General features: G+C 34.1%; 1 long non-coding RNA gene across 1 annotated transcript in view; it reads left to right on the top strand.

Annotated features, from left to right (window-relative positions):
- The first annotated feature begins 1,058 nt into the window (after positions 1-1,058).
- The window catches only part of LOC149961107 (uncharacterized), a 44,376-nt gene continuing 22,923 nt past the window's right edge, over positions 1,059-22,511 (top strand). The window contains exon 1 of the long non-coding RNA XR_016479790.1: positions 1,059-1,187. This is a non-coding gene — a long non-coding RNA (uncharacterized LOC149961107). The remainder of the gene's footprint in view (positions 1,188-22,511) is intronic.

Here is a 22,511-nt window from a genome sequence, read left to right on the forward strand (position 1 = left end):
TGATCAACGAATTACGAAGGAAAGCCAAGATACAGGAGGGTGTTCCATAAAATATATCGATTATCGTAATCTCACAGTAGATTAAAAGCAAACTACTTTTCACTTTCTCATTGAAACTTTTTGTCGGCAACCTACCAGTGAAAAATGCGATTTTTTTAAACCATAAAAAGTTGACCCAATTTTCGTGTCATCGAAAACCCCCTGAAAATTCCGTACTTCTTCAATACAAAGTTTTTGCGAAAACCTCTTCCTCTTCTTTCGATTAATATCAAACACGCTTTATATTTTATGCATTTTTGTTTGATAACGTACCTGTTACAACTATAAGGGTTAAAAGGACCCTCGTTCTTCATAAATTTTAGTGTCAGCTAAAATTAACTTTCAAAAGCTCTAGTCTTATTTGAGAGTGACTAGATTCTTCAAAGATGTCACGTCATACACAAATCAAATTTAAAAAACTTGCCATTTATTCTTATAAAATAATAAAGTCTTTTTTTGTTTTGTAAGCTTACCGAGCGAACGTTTATTGCTCGATTGCAGTGCAATTAATCTAGGCATTGCTCGCTTCGCTTTAAATAAACTGCAACAATGGGAATCATAAATACCTCATAAACACATCAAACCAAATCGTATCTTCACCCTAACAATAGCGTAAATGTTTGTTAAATTAGCGGGAAAAGTATCAACTGGTTGAAAGGAAGAGAAAGTGTCAGTCATGTTAGCTAACAACTATTGAAGGGTGACTCAGAAAACCATTTATGCAATAGCAATGTTGATCATCCATCTGTTTTCATAAAATTCAGTTGGACTAATAATACTACCTTAGGCCCCAGTCATTTGGTGACTTTAAACTCCATAAATTCAGGTGTCCGAGTTACACGCAGAAAGTTCTTTATGGTCAGCTTCTTTACTGCGAGTGGTAAATGCTAACCACCCCGCCACCCAACCCCTTTAAAGCGAAATCATCCCAAATGCTCTAGTTTAAGATTTTTTTTTTATTATCAGTCAGGATATCACAAAAGAATATAATTAATCACCATAATCTTAGTGAAGTTTGTATCTATTCTCTGATTTTAAATTCAGTCCTTTTTCAATATTTCAGCACCGTTTTGCTACTTTTGGAAGGATTTGTCTTTTAACTATTATGTTTATCCTAATATTGAAAGCGGCCTCTAACGATACTGAAGGTAAGGTATTTTTGAATTTAAATTGAAAAAAAGACGATTTGCTATTTTATTCTTATTTCATATAAATTTAAAAAGGTTATCAAAACCAACGAATTTTGTTCTATAATTAAGCAATAATATTCTATCTAATGAAATAATTGAATATGTTCTAAATAACACTGGACCGTGGACAAAAGGAAAAAAGGTTGGACCATTTTGTTCAGTTAAGCTTATATTGAATTCTTTTAAAATATTAAATGGTGACTTACTATTTTTGCGAAGGGCCTAAAATAAAATTCAATAAGCGATTTAGTGAACCTTAATAAAAAGTCAACCGCAAAGAAGCTATTTCACAATAATTGCTATATGGATTTAATTTCCATTAAAACAACCTCATTCCCTGAAATTAGTGAATTTGACCGTAACCTTATTATTAACCAAGTCATCGTCATTTAAACTAATTTGCTAGGAGCTCTTATAAGTGATGCTCTGACGTCACTTGTTACGCTTTAAAATAACCTTTTCAGACAAAGCTTATAAACCCGTATTCGCCTTTATTAATATGTGAGTAAAAATTTTACAGAACGAGAATGACTCAACTGAGCGAGCGGATTGTAACCCGGCCTCCTGTTTAAGACATTAAAGTTGCTAGATAACTTTGGCCTACGGTGTTGCCTTGAGTAGTAGCATAGTGATAAAACAATAACATATAAAGCTTACTATATAAACAAATATTTCGCTTTATCGCCTAGTGTTAAAAAGTTGTCGTTCGCAATCTTCCATACAAACCAAATAAAATTCTAAATAATGTATTAAAAAATGAATTAAACTCGGTACTAAATGGTGTCTTAAAAGGGCATTATTATACCACTCTTTGATGCTGTCAGGAATCCAAACCTCTAATTGGAAAGCTTATCCTGGCGTATCGCGTATGGTAAGATGACTCTGAAGGCTTTGGCCCCGCCTACGATAAAAAAAATCCCATTTGCGTGCTCTCCCCTCTCCCGTTGTTGTTTTTGTAAGTTAACATCGTGACGTCGAAAAAACCGTGAACCACATCGACACGAAAATCTGCCGCGATAAGCATTCCAAGTAGATTCCTGATGCTGTTTTATATATAAGACGTAATGTTAAATATTGACAAACTTTTATAAGTACAGTATATAAAATCAAATTATTTTATCTATCGGTTTATCAACTAATAAATTACTTTTATTTTTTTTAATAGGAAATAGTTCTCTAAAAAGTGAATCCAAAGATTGTAAAGATGTCATAAAGGAGATGCAAGTTAGTAATAATTTTAATCATTCCATATTAAAACTAAAAACCCACTGAAGTGGAAGTTTTATTTTAGAAAGAATTAGGCGATGGAATTCCCAAGGAATGCACGGTAAGCTAATTTTTAAATATTAGAAGATCAAAGATTTTAAACAAGGTTTCCCAATAGCCTATTCCTTTTATATTTTTCCGAAATTTATTTTTCGGTTAAAAAACGGGGCAAAAAAACGTATACTATGAATATTGATATAATTCAAGATTCATTCATATCGTAACACTAGTTGACAATGAACTTTGACTAAGATACCTTACCAGAGATAATTTACCCTGAAAATGTCGATTACGCAGCAAAAGATCTAAGTTATTACGCATGATATCTTGAACATTTTCATTTTTAACCTTTGGTTTTTGGTGTTTTTGTTTGGCACCAGGTGCCACCACGGGCACGTATTCTACGATCTTAAAATATCAAATTCTTAACAAAAATAGCTTTTCAGTTATTAGCTTTAGATCATTTTTAGTGGATACTTGGTATATAAAATATATTTATATTTCATTTTGTTTTACAGAATCTTAATACAGAATGTGTAAAGGTATTAGTATTACATTTATATTTGATAAAAAATAAGTAAAATAAGTAAAAATTCATATTCTAGGTCGAATTTCTTGATCTTCATAGTAAAACATGTATTGTAAGTAATCATTTTATTATTGCATAATAAAAGCTTATTTTGGTTAACGGTAATAGGAAGTTGAGGGGGTGAGGCCAGGGACGCCATTTGCAGGGTTTTAGGAGGGGGTAGAGCAATGGCCGGGGCTGGGAAAACAGATTTCCTTAAAGGGCAATAATATACCCAAAAAACTTCCTTGGTGTTGGCTTGTGTTAATTATTCCGCGTTTGAATTGGGGTATTTCAATGTTTGTATCATCATAATTATGTATATTTTGTTGTATATATATTTTAAGCCGAGTTTCAGGCACATTTAGATTATATATTTGAAAATGTACCGTGAGCGGAGCGTAACGCGTGACATGAAAAAAAAGGTAGATGGAGAAGGCGCGCTCGCTCACGTGAAAATTAATATAAAAAGGGATATGTTAACCGAAAAATATATTTAAATGTTAGGCTAGAGAAGTTGTCTTGGAGCCGAAAGGTCCGTCTTATTCCCCCGTATAGAACATAATTGTATTTCGTTTAATAAATAGTTTTGTGTTTCACTTTTAAAGTTCGTAATAGCAATTCCACAATAATTCGCGCTATATAAACAAACCCGTTAGTTTTTCAGTCGGCTGACGCGGTTTAAGCTGTAGTCGCTCTCTCAAATTGATAAATCCCGATCCAATCGCGGAAGGAATCCACAGCTTGCGTGGCATGAAGGGCATGCGACCACCTTTCTAGGCCTCCTGAAGAAATAACTTTAACTAGTCGCTTGAAGTGACTTAGGACTAAGGTGTCGGAGGTATTAGGTTAGCTGATAATTTATGATTAATATTACTAAATCTTTAATACCTCGCTTAACTCAGTTACGTTCAATCTCACATTAAACATTAAATGAGTAAATTACATTACGAGTGAAATTTCGACTTTTACCTTAAAACAAAGTGTGAAATTGTAGATCCAGTAAAAAACGATATTTAATTGAAGCATTATTTGTAAACATTGTTATTTGGGTGAACGAGATGTTTGCTGGTAGTAACTATTGGCAACATAAGACAAGATTTGAGATTGAAAAGAATAACAATGCACATGGTAAAATTTTAAAAAAGCTGCTACTTCATGACTTAGAAAAAACTTTATTTTATTCGGAGCTTTCTTCAGCGAGTGACTGTTACAAGTGATTCCTTAACACGAATACAAAACCAAAAATATTTCTACCATTGGGCAATGAGCTTTAACCCTACTCTCGGACTTTCATCGCGTGTTGCAATACCGTGCCAGACGATCGGTCGCCTTTCTGGGTTCTCCGCGAAAATACTATAAGACGCTACCGTTAGGTAACCCAGAAAAAAAACGTATTTACAAGAATCGTTCAAAAATTATACAATGCTTAAACTTACACAATTACATATATGTAAAAAACAACAAACATTAGTAATTAATTATATTTATAACAGTTACCTTATGGGCTAAAATAAAGTTTTTTCTAAGTCATGAAGTAGCAGCTTTTTTAAAATTTAACAATTTATAATAAACCATGGCTAAAAGTTTTAATATTTATAACAATACACATCTCTTACTACACTGTTAAAAAAAATTGTTCTAATTTGAACAAATCGCCGTTCAGAAGGTTGTCCCTGTAACAGAACGCCATTTTGTTCTAATATGAACAAAAAATATTCGTTCGATAAAGAACGATGGTTTATGGTTCAATATTGAACTTAAATGTTCTATATTGAACAAACCTTCTTTGTTCAAATTAGAACGTTTTGTCGTTCGCGGTGGAACGCTTTGTCGTTCGCTGTGGATCATTTTCTCGTTCGACTTGGAATGTTTTATCGTTATCCAATACAAAAAGTACATTAAGTTATTGCTTTCAAAATCATAGCTCATGTCTCCTACCGGTGGTTCATCATGCTAAATTAATTAAAGTAACCTAACCTAACCCATAGCCCACCGAAAAGGAAAACCAGGTCTAAAACTAGATAATTTGAATTTAGTTCCAAACCTCAACTACAACCATCTTATTAAGCTTAAAATATCTAAAACGAAAGTGATATGCGTTAAATGAATTAAACCTTTTCATAACGAAATTACTTTCTAATCTCAGCCGAGAGGCCGAGAACTGGTAACAAATGATTTTAGAATTTATTTCTATGCTGAAAGCGTCAAACCAAATCGCAGTATATTACGATATATTTTCTGTAAATTTTAATTCTGGAACTTGGGCAATTACATTTCCGAACGAATTTCGTCTAACTTGCCAATCAAATAAAAATATACTTAAAAAAAACGGTGCGTGTCCTATAAATTCGGACCTTTCACAACCATTTTTCGTTTTCCACTTCGTTAGGACACGGAGGTTATTTATATCGTTATTTGCGTGAAGTTTCTTTTCAATAGGTGCATGGGGTAGTTTCTGAGAAACTGCGTTACAGACCAAACGCCATTTGAGTCGCTAGTGAAGGAGCTACGCTCCAACAATGAAATTGAATCTTCGGTAAATTTCCGAAGACACTGTACATACAATTACAAAAACAACTTCATTACAACATGTTCTTACTCACCCTGTAAATAAATTACTACGAGTAATAGTTTAACCAACCAGTACACTAACTTAAAACTACATAATAATGTACGAAAAACTACCTATAAAAAAGCGCACTCTAAACCACTCATTTATTACTTTATGGATGTTATACTTGTTTGTTACTTTTGGCCATACGAAGTTTTCCGCAAAATAGTGTCACTTATTTGTTCCTTTTGGCCTTACGACGTTTTCCGCAAAATAGTGTCACACTTATTTGTTACTTTTGGTCATAAGTTGAAAGTGCCACGCTTATATGTTAGTACATGTACATGAAATCAATACAAAGAAATCCATATAGGATTGTGTGTAAAACCTGTTCTAAGGGGAACGATCTCCTAGCTATTGGACCGAATCTATTCTATTGTGTAGTTTACAAGCCTTCCTCCAGAGGGCGAAAGAGCATTCGTTCTTATTTGAACGAAATAAAATATCTTGAACACACCGTTCTCTGTTACATACCTTTAGAACGCTATCGTTCATTTTTGAACAGACTGTTCTAGTTGAACGTCTTCTGAACGAATTTTTTTAACAGTGTAGATAGAGGTTGGGGATGGTTAACTTTTATTCAAGAGATAAAGCTCTCAAAATTATTCGTAAAACGTTTCTTTTTTTTTGAGATACACAAATCGCTGTCGACCAAAGGCCTTAGACACCAGCACACAATAAACTGATTAATCAGGGTGAGATAAGAGTAACGGCCACTGGCCAACGGGGGTATACGTGGAGACACTGGTTGCGGAAGTATTCCGATCACCCGTTGGGGGATTGGTGGTCTTCCTCACACGGCCATCCACAAACTCTGCCTCCCGGACACCTGGGATTACAGGAGAACGCCACTTTTCCCGGCTTCGTAAAATGTTTTGATCAAATAATTTAAATTTGTTTTATCCAATTAATTTTTTGATAAATTTGTAAAATTAATCGGAAAAACGACGTTTTTTTTCGATAAAAAGCTCCAATTTTACGAATAATACACTTTTTTATTCATTTTCCCAAATAATGATCGGTAAATTTCTTTGTTAACATTTTTATCCCGAAAAAAATCAATTTAAACATGGATAATGATTAACCGTCCCCGACCTCTATTACTAGATCAGAAACAATAAAGGCACAGTAAAAAATCAGTATTACTTTGAAAAAGTAAATTTTCTGTGGGTCCCTTTAAACTGGTATATTCCTTATTATTTGGACAATGATACCTTGAGACAATTTTCCACTTTGTTCTTTGACATATTTCACTTAAGCCATTGTTATATCAGAAATAAAAGTAATAATATTTCCTTTTTCGAAAAGTAGTGTTACCATATACGCGGAATTTTCATAAAACAGAAAATCTTTCATTTAATTTATCTTCTATCTTTTGTACACATAAAAGGCACGCGCTGAAATCGCGAGTATTCCTGGATTTTGAATCACGTCTGCTGAGAGACAAAGTCGAAATAAGGCCTCGGGAATCCGATAAAATCATACTGATATATTTAAAGTTTGGTTTTTATTTTGTTTACAATAATTCGAAAAATGAAAAGGAAATTCTGTTAGTAAACCATTTTTTACGCTAAACTAATATTAAGAAGTAAAAACATATTTTAAACAACTCCTTTTAAAAAATGCTTAGGGCGCTAGGGTGAATGAGAACTGATAACATAAACTTTGTTTTCAGAACCCAATGGAAACTGAAGTAAGTATAATTTATTTAAAAATTCATACCAATATTTAAAAAATAAATGATTATGGCTTTATCAACTTATGGGAACGTTATATTATCTTTTTAACGAAAGTGTTTGGAGGGAATTTTGAATGAAAGGCGATACACAATTAGCTTCATTATACAGTAAGAAGAGTTAATTAATGTTATAGTAGTTGGTACTACCTAAGGATCGGGAAACTCAATTATCTAAACTTATAAACAGAGTTGCCAGATGTACGATCTGGATCGTATTTCTACGATATTTAGACGCTCGGTACGATATAGGATCCGAACTCGGGATCGTACGTCTATAATACGATCCCGAGATAAAATACGATCAAAAGTACGATCCGAGATTCAGGGCCGTATATCCGCCTAGGCATAATTAGTCGACTCTTGTTAAGAGCTTTTATTTAGTAATATATCCTCAGAGCTCCGACTTCTACGCTGAATTAGGGAAATTCAGGCACAGCCTAGTTCCAGGGATCAGAGTAAGTGCCAGCGTGGGAAATAAGGCGGTGGCAGTGGGCAAATGACCAGTTTAAAAATTGCCCTGACCAATTTATTAATTAAAACGGAGGGGGGTTAGTGGTCCACTGGAACACGTAATTAATTCGAGGTGTTTTAAATTTTTTTAGTGGTTCTGCTTGAATATTTTGCAATTGGTAGTTCCAAATATTATATTATTAGTCTTTGGATTTAGAGGTCTGTGTAACGGCGGCTGGAATAGCGTATGTACTACATACGCTATTCCAATGTAGCAGACGACCTGCACTGGTCATGGACCAGTTTATTTATTTTAGGCCAGGGGGGTCACTGGTCAAATGTCCACTTTAAAAAATCTTTATTTCCCAGCCTGGTAAGTGCAGCTCGTGAAAGGTAGCCCTATAGTCGTCGCTAATTTAAACGGAAGCCTGTCTTCACTTCTCGGTTTAGAGGAAAAGAATGCCAGAATACCGTCCGATTAGAAACGTAGGTTTTGCTTTACTAAAACTTGGCGGAATCCGGCCGTTGCGGCCTCTCCCGCTAATTTAACTAAAAAGGTCTACCTTCGTTTCGAATAAAGGATATTGTTAAAAGATGGCGTTACTGACTAATCCCCCAGTTTCAAATCGGCGCGTGGAATACCATTGCAAAAAACGTTCTACTTTCTGATTTCTATAGTGTATACCTATTCGCGACCGAAAACTATGGATACGCCCTCATTCGGCAGCAGACGGAAGCAGTAACAGGTCGCGCATTAGCAGACGGTACTAACAATCAAAGTTTTAAATCGCGCTGAAATATATAAAAATATATAATATTTTCCTCAGAAGTTACTAGTTTTATTATTAGAATTCAACACAGAATGTCATAGACCCCAGATGTATTTATTTTCGGCTCTAGCAGACGCTACACACACAAGAAGTGGCGGGAAAACTAAGGCACCGCATCGCCACCTAGAGCTGTTTCGGTCGCGAATATCTGACAAAACTAATAAAGCCATTGGTCTATAATAACATAATTACTCATAAGTATGCCTCTGTATAATATTTCCATTGAAAAAAATTCAATGAGACCTTGTTTCACGCGGAACATACATTGAGCGGACCCAAAAAGGCAAAAATGCTTATAATCCTTGCGCTATTGAAAAGGTTACCATGGAAATGAATTGATGAAATCATGTGATCGCGACTCACGAGCTAAACTTGACATGGGCAAAGCCAGAAACGCGAGAGGAATTCAGACTAACTTCCGTTTCCCATCAGTTAAGTTGATGACGCGTATTTGATCACGGAGTTCTAAGTGACGTAATTTACGTCATATCCCGTGAACAAGGTTTCATTAAAGAAAACGCTTTTATGGCATACTTATGAGTGATTATGTTACATATGATAAAACTAATAAACCATTGGTTTATAATAAAACTACTAAAACCATTGGTTTATAATAAAACTAATAAAACCATTGGTTTATTATAAAACTAATAAAACCATTGGTTTATTATAAAACTAATAAAACCATTGGTTTATTATAAAACTAATAAAACCATTGGTCTATAATTTACATACGTTTCCTTACACCGTACATCGTAAAATTTATTTATTTTTAAATCTTTTTATATAAATTTAAAAGAAAAATTCCTGGTCACAAAACATTTGTGCCTATTTTCGGGGAGTTTTCATCCCAATTTTGAAAATACTATCCATATCGTAGCTATGTACGATAACCGGGCTTTCAGAATCTGGCAACGCTGCTTATAACGTTAAGAAATAAGGAGCAAAGAATGAATTTTTTTAAATATGTATCACTTTTATTTTATTCTGAAATAGATGTAGTTGTATTAGCTAATTGTATAAACTAACTGCTTATAAGAAATATGAGGCTTACAAATTAACCACCACGTCAAGTTTTAGGTCTCACACGCGTACTGCACTAATAATTTTTTTATTGAGATTGCCTTGATATTATTCATTTTTTTGATAATTTGGTTATATTAGTTGCATTTTGTTTAAATTTTTGAATTTGGAAATAACTATTTGATTTTGTATTTCCAGCGGTGTTTGCGCTACAACTCGGTAAGGTTTGAGGCACACTCTCAAGATGACTCTTATCTATCGACATTTTTAAATCTTAATTACTTTTCATAGCTCATATCAAGGGCCTATACAAAAAAAAACCAAAATAAGAAGTCCCAATGAACCGAATCCGCCCTTCGGGCTATATTTCGGAAACATATTGAATTCGGTCGAATAGGATTTCGATCGAATGGGAATATACCGTTTGAGGCACACTCTCCAGATGACTCTTATCTATCTTAATTACTTTTCATAGCTCTTATCAAGGGCCTATACTAAGAAAATAATATTTTATACATGAACAAGTTCTTGAAACTGAAAAACTGTGTTAAATATATTAAATTATACAGCTTAGAAGAGACGCATTTGAATAGTTACGGTATTCCCGAGACTTTAACAAACAACCTAAGCGTGAAATTATACTTTTTATGGATATTGGATATGTTTGTTAAGTTTTAAATTATCTCTATCCGAGCAGATAATTCCAATTATAATATATAAACTACAAAAATAACAAAAATTTCAGAATAAAAAGGCACCACGAATCCGACGAAAATTGGCTCGGACACAAGTTTGTAAATCCAGACCTCTTTCTCCCAATTTCGACTATCGTGATCTAAATTAATCTGATCCGACTAGCTCTTTTTAAAGAATATTTGTCTGCAAGAATGTGTAACACATTCAGTGGAGTTCTTTGATTATTTAGATATCTTAAACGACAACTTAAAAAATAAACACGGTGTTTTCAGTTACGGAGACGGTTTTAAATATTATATGTTAACATATTAAGTTTTTTAGAATCCAGGATTTAATGAGAGCTACAGTACAGAGTATTAAAACTAAATTTATGTTTTTTGAGACAAATGTTTTTATTAATGGAGTCGCGAATCGAAGAAATCAAGCTAGATGGATTTTGTGGAGCTCTTCATTAACTTTGTAGGCAGCGTTTAATTTTCAGGATTACTAATAACATGAAGTTATATATAATGTTAACCCTCTATTCATATTTTTAGATTATTTAAAAAAAAGTAATGTAGGAAAACTTGTAAATTTGGTGTTAGGAATTTATGACACGTTTTATTGTATTGGAAAAGAGCGCGTATTAATTAACTTCCAAATATTGTCCGGCGACGTGGACTTGCCTCTCGTTGTTGGTACGCTTCATGCAATATTTAATTTCCAACTCTTTTAAAACCACCGACCTCTTTCATTAAATTAGTGTACAAATTCTTTAATGGTTTTACCAATTTACTTTACTTATTTTATTTTGGATTATTCTCATTAAATTTAATTTTTACACAGATCTCTTAATAAATTATCTAGGATTTGTTCTCTGACATCATCTTTCAGAAGATTTTAAAAAGGGCGTTTTGTCTGGCCTTTATAAATATTTTACAGTCAGATGGGATATCTGAGATTATTATGTCTATCAGATACAGGTGAGCACGAAGAAACAAAATGAACCTTTCGGATTATATAGACTTAAAAACAATGCTACCAAACAAAACCTTATGAAGAAATATGATTTATGATTTCTTAATAATGCCAAAAGATAAAAATTAAAAAATTCATAATACAAAATTTTATTATAGTCCATTTAAAGAGAACTTACCAAATTTAAAAGATATTAATGACGGACCAAAAGAATAGAAACAACAATAAAAGATTACGACTAGTTATTATGGAAAAAAGAAAATTGAAAGTATTGATAGCTTTTTGTTATCAAAAAACCAAGAAATCGAAGAATTGCTTATTATAACGATGCGATTAAAATTCTACGTGTTTATTAAACTTAAGTCTTAACAAATAATTTAAACTGTTAAGATTCATCGAACCTTTAATAAATTGTCTAACTAATGAAAGAGAAAATTTTGTACCTAAAAGAAAAAAAAAACCAAAGTAGGACATAATAATACGACAGTGGAACTTTTTATAGAATTACAGAATAATTTCCAAAATTTAAATATCACTGAAAACGACGAATGAACTGGCATGAATGAAATAAACATGTAACCCGTCATACCGGTTATTAATCCTTTCAAGTTTTAAAATGAAAATTTATTGAAGATACGAGGCGTCCTGTTTTTAAGCACAAACAGAACTGAAATGCCTCATATTTCGTGACGAATGAGCTACATAAAAACTAGTTCAGGAAGCGTATAGTTTATTTTGTAGAAAGGTATATTATGAAGGTCCGAGCTCCGCGGGTTTCTTACCGGAAATTTCAAAACCGGCCATAATTACTTCAGTGTCTCATTCCAAATAAGTGTGGCACTTACTTATCGAAGCCGTGTATGGCCAACGCAATTCGCGTGCGATATTTGAGGTATAACTTTGAAACTTGATGTATTTATTAGATAGGGTATTGCGGATATTTTAGCAGACTTAATTTTAATTTAACGAAGGCAAAGCAAGTTTTGGCCTAATTTTAACGCTATTCGCGTGCAATTTGAGGTATAAAGTTGAAACTTGTTGTAGTTATTAGTCTTGGTATTGCGGAAATTTATCAGACTTAATTTTAATTAAACGAAGACATAGCATGTTTACGCAGTGTTATAATTTTGGATACGATTGACTTTTAAATTCCGTTTCATTTTCAATCTATATTAATGCTATACCTCTTTACTTTGTGCACGTTTCAGCTCTGTCAGGTAGACAGGGTACACAACAGCCCCCAATTTAAAAAAAAAAACATTTACGCAGACTTATAGTTTTGGATCCGATTGACTTTTAAATTCCGTTTCATTTTTAATCTATATTACTGATATACTTCTGCACTGTTCGCACGTTTCAGCTCTGTTAGGGGGCGCAACAGCCCCCCTTTTCCGATTTGGAGAGTACGAAAGTTCCCAAAAATCTCCCGGAAAAAGCGTTATTACTAGATTATTTTCTATTTTATTTGAGGTGCGGGACCCAAACTTAGAATACAGATAAAGAAGCTGAAGTCTAAACCTCTGCTAACCCCTTTTAACACGCACCGAGGCTTATTAAGCGTACGCGAATTTTCGTCGTAGTTTCTATTTGAGATACGGGGCTTAAACTTTGAATATAGTTAAGAAGCTGAAGTCTGACCCTATGTTAAACTCTTTTAACCCGCGTCAAGGGCTAGTGCGCGCCAACGCTTATAAATCTTTCACGATTTTTCTTCGTAGTTTGGATTGAATTTGAGATACGGGGCTCAAACTTTTAATACAGTTAAGAATCTGAAGTTTGACCCTATGTTAAACTCTTTTAACCCGCGTCAAGGGTTAGTGCGCGCCAACGCTTATAAATCTTTCACGATTTTTCTTCGTAGTTTGGATTGAATTTGAGATACGGGGCTCAAACTTTTCATACAGTTAAGAAGCTGAAGTCTGACCCTATGTTAAACTCTTTTAACCCGCGTCAAGGGTTAGAGCAAAATTAATTTCACCCCATCGATGTGGAACTAATATTACGACGTTGGTCGACTTGTATTTCTTTCTACATTTAATTAAAAGGATCTAGTAAAGCTTTGGCGACATTTGAATACCCAAAAGATTCTGTAACGGCACAAGGATAATAGTTAACAAATCAAAAGGTGAAGTATTTTACATTCCAAGAATTAATCTCGCTCCAACCGATTTTGAGACGGTAGCAATCAATAAGACCCAGGATCAAACACCTAAAAAGGTTTTGGTGTTTTTGCCCACGTACAGTAGCTTAACGTGCATTTACAAGAGTTCATTTGGTCATTTAACTCAAAGTTAAAATTTTGCAATAAGACTACTTAAGTGGCAGAAAAAAAGGGTTGACAAAAAATATCGTGAACAGGGAAGTTTTATAATAAATTTGCCGTAATCATAATTCGTTTCATATAATTTCCAAAACTATTTATACGTAAGGAATGTATTTCGGTATGCATTGTATCTGTTCAAGTATTTCATATCATTTATTAAGGGAATATAAGCTAACCTCCAAGTAGTCCCGAAAATTTCAAAAACATTAAAATGAAGCGATCAAAATTTCAAAAACCGTTATACCTAGTGACCAATATTGGAACTCTTGGAGGGCGACAGAATTACCAAAGGTTATATTCCCTTTAAGCGAACACATTTCGTTTTTACGTTTTTGTTATATAAATTAAACTTTTAAATTAGGTGGAGCCTAGGCTTCCCAGCTAGTATAAAATTAAAAGAATAAGTGGCGAAGAAAAAAACTTTTAGAAAAATTGCATAAATGTTGATAAACCAATATAAAAATAAAAAAATAAAAAATTATGACGTATTTGAAATCTATATCAGTGAAAATATAAAACGTATTAAATTAATATAAGCTTTGGAAATCTTATGTCGACTGGTTTAAAAATATTAGCGAACAAGTAGAAAAGATAATTGTTATATTAAATCCCATGTGATTGTTATAGTATTTCTAAAGGCCAGACTAACCAAAGAAATTAAGAAACAACAAAACAAACACAAAGATGAAATTTGAAAAACCAATTTAAAAAAATAATCCAGCGTACCACTTGAGTGAAAATTGTGAAAAAAATCTAAAAGAATAATCCAAATTAACATCAATTGGTCAGAAAAAATAAATAGAATCTTCTTACAAAAAAAAACAAATAAGACGTTCGAAATTAGAGAATTTTTATTTGGGAAATTGTTCGTCGAGCGTCCATAATTGTTGAGTTATTTTCAAAATATAAATATTTAAAATTATTTGTTGGTCGTGAAGTATCTTGTATTAAATACATTTTAAAATTGAAAATTACTTTGGCGATATCCCGAAAAATAGCTTATTTCCCCCCGTTAATTTAATGTGATATTTTATTTGGAACAGGTTTTATTGTTGGGTAGGTGATTTTAAAATTAGGTCGAGATTGTCTTTATTTATATATCATAATTTCCTTGAGTTTAAAATATTTTTAATGCGGTATTGGGAAATTCTTCCGCTTGAAAAAGTAGTTCGGTTTCGTAATTTGGAATTTGTTTTACCTTTTTAGTCTGTTCTACTTTCGAAACTCTCATGAACTTAGACCTCCCCAAAATTAAACTACAATGTAAAAATATTTTGACATTGTATTTTCGCTTACATAATTAAATAATACAAAATGGTCATCTTGAAAGTCAGGCCGCCAATTTCTTATTGAATTTAGTTATATTTTATTACTGAAGGTCGCATTCAGTAGCCACTCAAAATTCACTGATTATAAAAAGCTCAAAAAAAACTTTTATTGAATTATCAGTTCTGCTGAATTTAAAAACTTGCTATAAATCATCGAATTTTTAATTAATAGATTAAACAAGCTTCTGTCAAGTGCTTTCGTGAACATGAAAATAGATGTTTAATGGAATTTAATGTATATATTTTACACTATCTAAAGAGTTTAACCAAAGAATTGCTTTGATAAACACAACTAATATGTAATGTTATCTGTTTGGTTTTAGTGAAATTATTCACCTTTAGAACAACCAGTCAATTAACGAAACTTAAAAAATAAAAAAAGTAATTTAAAATTTAGGAAAGGGAATTTCTAAACGGAGTTTAAGGTTTAATTAAATATCGTATATTACGATTTGGCTGGTTTAAAAGCAAAACGTTAATAATGGGCTATTATTTAAGCTGAGCTGTTTAAGTCATTGCCATCAAGCACGTAAAATGGAAAGTGGTAAAATGAGCATCTGTATACTAACGCCATAAGTCGTGGATCCTCCCAATGTGAAAATTTGATAATTTATTAATTCCGATAAAACGTTTGAATACATTATTCAAAATATATACCGGAACACACGTTAGCCTTTTTAATATTAAATATTTAAAACATTGTTTTTCACGTAACCAAAAAGGCAACTGAATGCGCAATTTAGTTAATTTTTTGGTTTGAAATTAATATTACTATCTTTAACAGATAATCGATACCTTGATTGAAAAGGTAATTTTTTTAAAAAGCAAATATATTGTTTGATTGCTTTTTAATTGATATTTTACATTTTACTAGTGCGAAGAAATGGAGTAAAAGAAAACTACTTTTGAAATACAAAAATTATTAAATAGTTAACTGATATTAAATGCTAAATGATACATTTAAAAGTTGTCATTATTTAAAAACCCATTTGAACTTGGATATTGACCTCATAAATATATTAAAATCTTTATAAAAAGAACATTATGAACAACAAGATTTCGACTTTAAAAATGGAAATAGATGAGTAAATACAAGGTAAGGGGCCAACTGCGCAATTCCCATTTGCGCAGTTTCCAATACCGCATATGCAATTTCGTGGTTTTTCATTTGCGCAGTATCCGATTTCCGCAATTTTCCATAAACGCGTTTTTCATTGGCTCATTTTTCATATGCGCAGTTTTCCACTTGCGCAGGTTTTTCATTAGCGCCCGTTTTTCATTGGTGCGGTTTATCTTTTTCCCGGTTTTTCACTTGCGCACGTTTTCCACCTGCGCAGTTATTTTCCATTTGAGCCGTTTCTCAATGGTGCGGTTTTCCATTTGCGCAGGTTTTTCAATTCCGCAGTTTCTCACGACTTATATTAAACCTTTTTACCTTGAAAAAGGTTTTTTTCTGGCCGATTATTTTTAACATAACTTTGTTTACCATCCAACTGCGCTGCTGGTGTATTTTTAGTTACCGGTCGCGCTGTAAATACCAATAATTTTTAAGTTTTTCTTAGTTGAAATATCGTTTGGTTAATTATTCTGTTGGGAATATGTCTTCAGTCAAAAAGCTACTCCTAGTTTCTCAGATTTTGGGCTAAGATAAATATGTAATATCTGGAACGCTGACGGAATTATTCTGGCTCTCGCCATGAAAACGTTTTATTTTATGTTAACCAGGCTTAGGTAAGACAAGTTTTAGCTTACTTTGGCGTTGGTTCAGCTTATTAAGAATTTTTCGTTTTAAAATTTAACAATCTAAGCGAATGCCTGTCACACATTATTGCTTAGTGCCTGCCACAAAAAGTGTCATTTTTTCGAAACATTTCAATTTAAATTTAGTGGTAGGTACCAAAAATACACCTTTTCCAAAATATTGCTATTTAAATTTAGTGTTTGCCACAAAAAATACACCCTTTCCAAAATATTGGAATTTAAATTTAATGCCTGCAAAAAATTTTTTTTTTTTTAAATATGTATAATTAATTTTAGTGCGTGCCACAAAAAATACACATTTTAATGGCATTGCGTGTTTCTTAGGGGTCAAAAAGGTTATATAAGTGGTAAAAGTGGTTGTTAGGTTAGGTTATGTTAGAATAATTTTGGTTGGGTTAATATCGGGAAGGATACTTCTTGATGCGTTAGGCTTGGTGCTGTCCTCTAGGTGGCGTTATAGACGGCCCGTCGCTTTTTTAGAATGGGGTTGGGCGCCGCACGAGTGCCGAGCGAGGTGAGTGCGTGGCGCCATCAGGCGGCAAAACATAGAATACGTCAACAAACTAAAACAAAGTACAGGCTAGTGTACAGGCTATAGTTCTGGTTATAGTTCTGGCTGTAGTTCTGGCGGTTTGGGTCCACTTGCGCAGTTTTCATTTGCGCAGTTTTCATTTGCGCACTTCCCACTTCCGCAGTTTTCGTTTCCGCACGTTCCCAATTGCGGAATTGCTATTTGCGCAGTTTGTCATTTGCGCAATTTAGCATTTACGCGCTTTTTCCCGATTGCGCAGTTTCCCGCTTGCGCGGTTTTCTCGTTTGTGCAGTTTCCCGTTTGCGCAGTTTCCCGTTTGCGCGATTTTCCTGTTGCGCAGATTTGTGATTTGAACGGTTTTCCCATTTGCGGGGATTTTTATGACTTAAATATTCACTATTAATCCTTTTTCCTAGAAAAAGGGTTATTTCTGGCAGGTAAATTTTAACATTACCTTGTTTACCATCCAGCTGCGCTGCTAGTGTTTGTTTAATGTCCGGTTGGGCTGTAAATACCAAAAAAAAAAATAGGTTTTTCTTAGTTAAAATAGCATTCGTTGAATTAGTCTCTTGGGAAAATATATATAGTCCAACAGCGACTCGAAGCTTCTCGGCCTTTAGGCTAAGATAATAGTGTAGTAACTGTTTACTGACAGTTCCAGCTCTAAGGACGATTTTAATGATGGCCATACCTCTTAAACAATTGTAGGCGGCACAATAAAAACGATACAATAAAAAATGATAAAAAATAAAAACGATGTTTAAAATCTAAAATAAACAGGATTAAAAAATGTTTCGATTTCAGATAAAAATGCTGCTAATACCTTAGCACCACTTTTAAAATGGCTTCTGTCGTAGGACAATATACGTCCTCTGTAGTAGAACACCTATATGAAAACGGTGCCTACGCGCCTGCGGCGCGCCCGGCTAACCTAACCGTTGCGCGCGCTAGCCTTGATATAACTACCTCTATATAAAAACTATTTCGTTGAAATGGCCTCCAATATAGGACAGTAAGCGTCCTGTATTTCGTAAGAATGGCCTCTGTCATAGGACAGTTACGTCCTATGTGAGAGGCCAATACCATGATATTTCGTTAGAATGGCCTCTGTCGTAGAACACCTCCTATATGAAAACGGTGCCTACGCGTCTGCGGCGCGCACGGCTAACCTAACCGTTAAAAATATTCTTTCTGACCCCTAGGAAACATGCAGTGCAGTTAAAAAGGTGCATTTTTGGTGGAAGGCACTAAATTTAAATAGCAGCCACTATACTGTCCTCAGTGTTACAGATACTACATTGTCTTTTAGCCTAAAGGTTGAGAACCTACGATTCGCTTGTCGACCGAAGATTTATTCCCAACAAAATAATTCAACAACCGATATGTCAACTTCAAACAACTTCAATTATTGGTATGGACAGCGCGACCGGTTATTAAAAATACACCAGCAGCACAGTTGGATGGTAAACAAGGTTACGTTAAAAATAAACTACCTGAAAAAATCTTATTTCAAGGAAAATTGCTTAATATAGAATATTCAGGTCGTGAGAAGCCGCGGAATAGAAAAACCTGCGCAAATGGAAAACAGCCCTATTGGGAAACCGCGCAAATGACAAACCTGCGCAAATGATAAACCGCGCAAATGGAAAATATCTGCGCAAGTGGAAAACTGTGCTTACGGAAAAAGCGCAAAAGAAAAACGCGCTAATGGAAAACTGCGGAAATGGGATACTGCGCAAATGGAAAATCGCAAAATAGCATTTGCGGAAATGGGAACTGCGCTAATGTTAACTGCGCAATTGGCCCATTACCGTTCTGGCTGTAGTTCTGGTTATAGTTCTGGAACTAGTCAGTATACAGTTAATACAATTCGATCTTAACCTAAAGACTGAGAAACTACGAGTCGTTGTTTGACTGGCGATATATTTTCAAGCGACTAATTCAACAAATGATATTTCAATTAAGCAAAACATGAAAATTTTGGCTTCATAATGAATATTGAAGTCAGGAAAATCCTTGCAAATAGGAAATCAGCGCAAATGATAAACCGCGAAAATGAGAAGCTGCGCAAAGGGAAAACCGCGAAAATGATAAATCCGCTCTAACGGAAAACTGCGCAAACGGGAAAACTGCGCCAACCGTAAAACCGCTTAAACGGAAAACCGCGCAAATTGGAAGAAACCCGCTAATGGCAATTCCGCAAATGGGAAACGCGCAAATGGAATAATTCGTAAATGGAAACTGCGTAGTTGGGAAGTGCGCAAAATAAAACGGCACAAATGGAAACTGCGCGTATGGGAAGTGCGCAAATGGAAACTGCACAAATGAAAACTGCGCAATTGGACCCAAACCTAAATACAATATGAAAGACATTTAGTTTCTTTATCAAAAAAATATGTTAGATACTTAAACAGCTGATATTTATTTCAAATTTGGTTCAGTATGTATTAATTGACCAAATTATAGTTTTCTCCAAATAGCTCCGACTAGTCATGTTATTGTTTGACGTATTGCCCCATATACCAAAAGCAAAACTTAATTTCGAGTGAAACGTAGCATTATAAAAAATTTTTTGAGATTTTTATGAGATATTATATTTTTTATTTTATGCGTTACTCTACATATTTTTTTCAAGGAGCAGCATAAATTATTATAAGTATGTTCCAGTTTAGGGGTTGATTAAAAGTAATGCCTAAATATTTGAGGGATGTGACCCATTTTAGTTTATAATTCTCAATCAGTGAGTCAAAGAAACTCACATGTGAAAACTGTTTGATCACTGCAACAGCAATTTAGCTTTAATATCTTGTGTGGAATTGTTCGTAACACTCTACTTGGACCCGTCTTTCTTCAACCCTGGCTAACTGGTGTGGATTATTTACGGTTTCTACGAGATAAATTGAGAGAATTACTGCACCATTAGCAAGGTTGAGGCACATGTGGTTTTCACACGATGGAGTTCCACCACTATAAAGCTGAGGAGTAAGAGCTAACCTTGATGAGGCGTTTCCTTTAAGATGATTGGTCGAGGGGGAACGTTGCGTAGCTCGCTCGGTCTCCCGATTTAACCTCTCTTGACTTTTATCTCTGGGGAGATATTAAAGACTGAAGTTCGCGACATTGATGACCAACGACATCGAATAATTAATGCTTGTGACCGTAACACACCTGGAATCTCCCAACTGGTTCAATTATTATTTATACGACGAGCCCATGCGGGTATCGAAGCCATAGGTTGTAATTTTGAACAATTTGTGTAAATAAATTGAAATTGTGCATGTTTCATGACTTTTGTGAAGAATAAAAATATTCCATTCAATTAAAAAATTTCATTTAAACCACGGTAATACTTTAAACTATTCTTTTCGATTTAAAACCAAATCTTTGTAAAGTGGGGTCCATGGAATAGTATAAACTGCACATTGCCTGTTTTTCGACGTTTTGGAGGCCGATTTTTAGTGCGAATAACTCGGAAGCAATGCATTTTGGGACCCATGTTCATTAGACATTTTCTACTCAATATGACCCACAGAACACGTCACTTAATTTTTGACATGATTTCACATTACAGCCTGTATAAAGGGTCGTTTTTTTGGAAAAGTAATGTTTACAAAAACTATTTATACTACTGATTTTAAATTTGGAGGGTAAATTTACTATACTGGGCCCATTAGTTTGAGGAATTTCACCGTTTTTGGTAATATGTTTTACCAATTTTGAAAATATTTTTTTCACCGCTAGGTGCGGGATTAAAAAATAATTATAAAGTTCTAGTCTGTCATCGAAAACTATTAATAAAGGGTGACTCAGTGTAAAAAGACTTATTTTTCAGCCAAATTACCATTGTTTGAAACGATAATTAACAAGTTGGCAAGCCAAAATATACCTCTCCTCGGAAGAATGGTCCCTAGTGGTATTAATTTCTCGACACGACCCCCAAAGATATCTCCGCAATTCAGAGTTATTTACGAAAAACGTATTCTCGGTTCAAACCCTGCCCGGTATAAAATTTTAATTTTAATTTAAATAATTGAGACGAAACAATCGAGTTTAATTTATTCTGAATATTATAAATTAAGTAGTTACAACAGCGAGTTAGACTTACTAAAACAATGCACAATTGAATTTAACCCTTTTTACAGTACATGTTTATCAGTTGAATATAATACTAAGCAAATTTTAATGAAAGAAATATCTACAGATGGTAATTGTATTTTTCTCGCTTACGAAATACTTGCCGCTCATTTTATTTCAACACTCCTAAACTTCCAGTTGACGTTCTGACACATACCGCATGGAAAAGACCAATGCCGTCCAATTTCCAATATCATATAATGACTCGCACACCCAGGGAATCATTGACTGCGTTAGAAATCGTAGATATCCAAATATCCACACCAGATATATTTACAAGAAGCAAAAACCTTACCATCAACAAAGCACAGAGAGCCACTTGACTAACCGCCAGCTCTTAAAGCAATAAACGTTAAATTATCGTCTTTGCATTAACACAACTATATATAGGTCGTTAATAATACCCGTAAATAAATAACAAAAAACTAACAAAGTGGACCACCCACAGGGTCTACCCTTTAACCCTCTTATCTCGGCTGACTGCGCTAAAACAAGATTTAACCTTTAAAATTTCATTCGTAAAAAAACCAGATTAGGCCTTCATAAATTCATTAATAAAAAAAGACTTTATTACCTATTATGCTTACGATGCGTGTCTTAATTTCAGTGAATCTAAGCAGCTATCGGTGGTTCTGTGGTAGAGCGCTCGACTGCCAAGCCGAATGGTCTGGGTTCGAAACCTGGGTGGCGCGTTTGTTTTTAATCAATAGAGAAACGCTAAATTAGAATTTCTTCGATGCAATAATTTCAATTTCAATTCTACTTAAATTAAACCACAATTTCGTACTCTATTAAATACGCTTCCGATAAAGCTGGAGGTCTAATTTTTTATAAGGCGTAACAAGTGTCGGTGGTTCTGTGGTAGGACGTCCGCCTGTCAAGCAGGAGGTCTCGGGTTCAAATCCTGCCCGATGCGATCGCAAATTGATACTAAGACGAATACCGTGTACAACTGGTGGAAACCCTGCCATTGGACGTTGAGAGGTAGCATTACACTCAGCACTCGGTCCGTCCCAAAGTCATTAAGAAGAAATTGGAGAGAAAACGCCCATATAAACACAA

This window comes from Leiobunum rupestre, chromosome 1 (assembly GCF_980474605.1).
Source record: "Leiobunum rupestre chromosome 1, qqLeiRupe1.1.hap1, whole genome shotgun sequence".
Taxonomy (NCBI): Eukaryota; Metazoa; Arthropoda; class Arachnida; order Opiliones; family Sclerosomatidae; genus Leiobunum; species Leiobunum rupestre.